The sequence below is a fragment of the Chrysochloris asiatica genome, unplaced genomic scaffold (assembly GCF_000296735.1).
Source record: "Chrysochloris asiatica unplaced genomic scaffold, ChrAsi1.0 scaffold00397, whole genome shotgun sequence".
NCBI lineage: Eukaryota > Metazoa > Chordata > Mammalia > Afrosoricida > Chrysochloridae > Chrysochloris > Chrysochloris asiatica.
In genome coordinates this window covers 530,137-535,852 of record NW_006408915.1, presented here as the reverse complement: position 1 = coordinate 535,852, position 5,716 = coordinate 530,137, and positions in this window count along the sequence as shown.

Genomic DNA, 5,716 nt, shown 5'->3' with positions numbered 1-5,716 from the left:
TGGACTTGTTTTCATTTTCTTCAGCTTCAGTTTGAATTTGTATATGAGTAATTGATGGTCTGTTCCTCAGTCTGCCCCTGGCCTTGTTTTGACTAACTTTTCCATCATCTGTTTCTGCAGATGCAGTCAGTTTGATTTCTATGTATTCCATCTGGTGAGTTCCATGTGTATATTTGTCTCTTATGCTGTCTAAAGAAGGTATTTGAAATGAACACTCATTGGTTTTGCAGAATTCTATCATGTGTTCTCCAGCATCATTTCTATCACCAAGCCATATTTTCCCAACTACTGATACTTCCTCTTTGCTTCCAACTTTTGCATTCCAATCATCAGTAATAATCAATACATCTTGATTGCATGTTTGATCAATTTCAGATTGAAGAAGTTGGTTGAATTCTTCTATTTTATCCTCACTGGCTTTAGTGGTTGGTGTGTAAATTTGAATAATAGTGGTATTAACTGGGCTTCCCTGTAGGTGCATGGGTATTATTCTATCACAGACAGCTTTGTACCTCATGATTGATCTAGATATGTTCTTTTTGACAATGAATGCAACACCATTCCTCTTCAATTTGTCATTCCTGGCATAATAAACCATGTGGTCATCAGATTCAAAATGGCCAATACCAGTCCATTTCAACTCACTAATGCCTAAGATATCAATGTTTATGCATTCCATTTCATTTTTGACAACTACCAATTTTCCCAGATTCATACTTTGTACATTCCATGTGCTGATTTTCAATGGATGTTTACAGTGGTTTCTCTTCAATTTGAGTTGTGCCCCATCAACAAATGAAGGTCCCATGGGCTTTTCTCCCATGGGTTTTACTCCATTGGCATCATCATGGTCAACTCTACTTTGAGGAGGTAGCTCTTCCCCGGTCGAATTTTGGGTGGCTTTCAACCTGAGAGGTTCATTTTTTGGCAGTATGTCTGACAGTGTTTCTCTGCTATTCATATGTTTTCAGTGACTAAATACTCAGAAGTAGTTCGTCACTCTTTCTTCTAGTCTGTCTTTGTCTGGAAGCTCATCTGAAACCTGTCCACCATGGGTGACCCTGTTGGTATTTAAAATACTGGTGGCATAGCTTTCAGAATCACAGCAACTCACAAGCCACCACAGTATGACAAAATGACAGATGAGTGGCAGTCATTTATTGTAGGTTCCAATTATTAGTGTAAGTGCCATGGACTGCCAAAAGAACCAATAAATCTGTTTTGGAAGAAGTGCAGCCAGAGTGCTCCTTGGAGGCCAAGATGGCTAAACTTCGTCTCTCATACTTTGGAAATATTGTCCGGAGGGAACAGTCACTGGAGAAGGATGTCATTCTGGGTAAGGTGGAGGGTCAGAGAAAAAGAGGAAGACCCCCAGTGAGATGGATTGGCCAGGTGGCATCATTGATGGAATCCAGTGTGGCAGCGGTAGTGAGGTTGGCTCAGGATCGGACATTGTTTCATTCTGCTGTGCATGGAGTCACTATGAGTCGGTTCTGACTCGATGGCACTTGACAACAACAACATCATTCTCTGCTTGATAAATGGCATATGAGCAAATGAAACTTGGTATGTGCCAGACCATATGAATTGTCAGTGTGATCATCGCAACAATCATCAGGCAAACATTGTTTTTAGCATTACTATTATATAGATGAAGAAGCTCTGGTAGCATAATGGTTACAAATCTGGCTGCTAACCTCAGGATCAGCATTTTGAAACAGTCATCCCATGGGTGAAAGATGAGGCTTTCTGCTCTAGTAAAGTCTGACAGCCTCGGAAACCCTGTACAGTATTGCTATGAGTTGGTACTGACTCCACGGCACATGACCACCACCACCATCATTATATAGATCATCTCTTCAAGGATTGAAGACGTTAATATATATATTCTTCCCCATCCCTGAAGTGGTATGGTTACAATTTAACCTAGCACAATATACTCAATCATTACTCAGTGAATTCAGTTCCACTATGCCACCAGGGCTCCTTCAGGAAGAAATCTTCTCAAAATCATAAGACTAAAACTCACTGCTTTCATAGTTACATTTTTTAAAAAAACTCTTGGTATGGTGTTGTAGTATCAGCACTAGACTGCAAACCACTAGGTCATTAGTTCAAACCTACCAATTGCTCCTTGGAAAATCATAGGGTCTGTATGAGTCAAAACTGACTTGATGGCACTTAGCACAACCACAACTCAAGTAGAAATGGGAATTCAAAAATATTCATTGTGCTCATTAAGTACCCATAAATAGACCAAGAAGCAGTCATTTGAAAAGAACAGGGAATATGGAATGGTTTAAAATAAAGGGTTGTATCCTTTCACCATACTTAAACTATATTTTAGCTCATATGAACTGATTATATAAAAAAGAAAATGGAATTAAGATTTGAAGAAGACTCATTAACAACCTACAATGTGCTTAAAGGAAGTGAAGAGGCCTTAAATTACTTATTGATGAAAATCAAAGACTACAGGCTTCAATATGGATTGCACCTCAATATAAAGAGAAAACAGAATTCCTCACAATTGGATCAATGAATAAAATCTTGATAAAAGGAGAGAATAAAAGTTGTCAAGGACTTTATTTTGCCAAGATTCACCATCAACATTCATAGATGCAGGCAGTTAAGAAATCAAATGACATATCACATTAGACACATCTGCTGCAATAGAACTCTTTAAAATGTTACAGAGCAAACATACCAGTTTGAGAACTAAGGTACAACTTTCCCAATCCATGGTACTTTCAGTTGCCTCATATGCATGTGAAAGTTGGACAATGAATAAGGAAGACCATAGAAAAATTGATGCATTTGAAGTTTGATATTGGAAAAGAATATTAAAATTATCATGGACTATAAAAACAAGCAAATCTATCTTTAAAAGAGTGTAGTCAGAATGCTCAGTAGAAACCAGGATGGCATCTCTCATAGTTTAGCCATATTATAAGGAGGGGCCAGTCCCTGGAGAAGGACATCATGCTAAGTAAAGTGGTAGATCAGTGAAAAAGAAGAATTCACACAGTGGATTGACACAGTGACAGCAGCAATGGGTTCAAATGTAAAAATGCTAGGATGGCGTAGGACCACGAAGTGTTAGAATAAAAGAGTTTTTTGTTTTGTTTTGAAGTTTTTATTGTGAATTGAGTGATAGTTTATATGGGAGAATGTCAGCTTTACATTCATCTTATCATATTTTGTTTCATTGCTATGAGTACAATCCCCTCCATGCATTATCATTCAATAGCGTTTGCTTCCATTCCCTCTGGTTTTTTGTTGTTTTTTTGTTTTTTTGTTGTTGTTGTTTGGATGTATACCTAAGCACTCAGGAATGTATAACCATTCAAACAACCAAAGGGTATACCCTGCAAGCCTGCCCCCCAGCCACCAGCATACAGTCCCTCTCCCTTCCTGAGTCCAAGGTCCCCAGATGCTCCATCTCTCCACATCATTATCTCTGCCTCCATCTCTGGCATCACTGCTTCTCTGGATATAGTCCCGCACTCCGCTCTTCTCCCTTGATGATCCCAGGGTCCTCCGCTCCTGGACTGAAAGGTCAACCTCTCACCTCCATTTGTTACAAAATGTCTACCTTTACATTTGCAACATTCACAATCATTCTTGAAGCAATTATTCACTATTTAACCACAAGAGGCTTATCCTCATCTCCTTTCACCAACCCTGTCCTGACACTCAGTGGAGATTCTACCTACCCCCACATGCTCTGAAACTAGGCTCCCTCTTTATTTATTTATTTTTTTAAGTTTTTATTGTGAATTATGTGATAGTTTACATGGGAGAACATTAGCTTTACATTCATCCTATCGTATATCATTTCATTGCCATGATTACAATCCCCTCCATGGATCATCAACCAACCAAAGGGTATACCCCATGAACCTACCCATGGGTTGTCAGCACACTGCCCCTTTTCCTCTCTGGGTCTAGAGTCCCTAGCCACTCCATCTCTCCATGTTATCATCTCTGTCTCCATTTCTGGTGTCACTGTTTCTCTGGGTAGGGTCCCACACACAGCTCTTCTCCCTTTATGGTCCAAGGTACCTCCTCTCCTGGAATGCAAAGTCAACCACTCCCCTCCTTTTGCTACAAAACATTTACCTTTATATTTCCAACCCTCACAGTCAGTCCTGATAGCAATTATTCACTATTGTACCACAAGAGTCCTATCCCCATCTCTTTTCATCAGCCCTGCCCAGACAGATTGGATATTACTCAGTGGAGATTCTACCTTACTCCGCACCCTCTGGATCTAGGCTACCTCTTGAAAACTTTTAAGCCAGTCACTTCTTGCCTTTGTAGCTCCCCAATTTTAGGTAGCCAATGTCCAAGTTGCCCATCCCTGTCTACCCTATGTACTGAGGGGGTAGGAATGATCCTCGCTGTAAAGATTTATTCCCTCTTTTGAGATATACATCTGTAGGTGGAGGTCAAGTTCATCAAATTGTATCAGATTACTCTTTTTTTCCCCCTCTTCTTTCTTATTCTTGTTGAGTTCTGACCACCCAGCCATTGAAGCCAGGTCAAATGAGTATTATCTGCAAGTGTGGGTGTTCTTATGTGTATACCCTTTCTTCTTATCACCTGTATGCTTCACTCTCCACTCTAATCCTATGTGGCTATGTTACTGACTCTAGGCCCAGGAGTCCCCAGGTCTTGCAATATTGCTGGCCAACCAGGTCTTCACCCAGGTTCACAGGAGTCTATTGAACGTGGTAGGGCTTAGCTCACAGCTTCATTGCTGTTTTTCCCTCACTTCCCCTTATCAGTGACTAATGTGATCACCAATCAGAGCGCATGTCTGCTCATGCATTCCCAGTGAGTCTTAGTCTTGGAAGGGGTTTGCCCTGAGGGGACCTGACCATTTGCTTGATGTCTCCTGGGTGAGCAACTTGCTTGTTCTTGTAGAAGTCAGTCAGACTGCTGTTATTGATTTTTATTTTTCCTGTCGGTCTTTATTTCAAGAAGAATCTTCTGTTCTTCTAGTCACTCCAGGCTGGTCTGCTTGTCCTTTGAAATGAAGATTTCTCCCCTCAGAATATTCTGGATGGAGCTCACCTATGGTTTTATGTAATGCAGAAGCTCCACAGGAAACCTCCTTCACTGGACAAGTTCTAGCCCCATTTTAGGTATTCCAATCAGTTATAGGCAGAAGACAGACTTACAAGCTTTTTATGGTGACATTTCTAGCTATTTCTTTCTCTCCTCCTCAATTGTCTATTTTACAATTGTATGCCAGGGAAACCAAGATTCAAAAGACACCCAAGCATCGTGCTAGGGAGAGGGGCAATATATAGGGAGGGAGAGGGAAGTGGAGTATGGGGCAGATGGGAGAACAATTGGGCATGTTTGAAAGGGTTAAATGGGACAGAAATAAAGGACAATATATGCACAGCCTTGTAACGGCAGGGCTCTGAGATACAGGGACTGAGTCATGGTTGGAATGGGGGGGAATCATGTTAAGATGGCTGACTGTTTTTGCTTGTTTGTTTGTTTGTTTCAATCTTGGTTTCCTTTGCATTATAATATAGAGTAGACACTGGAGAGGGAGAGAAAGGAATAGTCAGAAACACCACACTAGAAGGCTTGTAAGTCTGTCTTTTGCCTATGACTGATTGGAATTCCTAAAATGGGGCTACAGCGTACCCAGTGCACGAGGCTTCTTGCGGAGCCTTTGCAATACATAAAACTATAG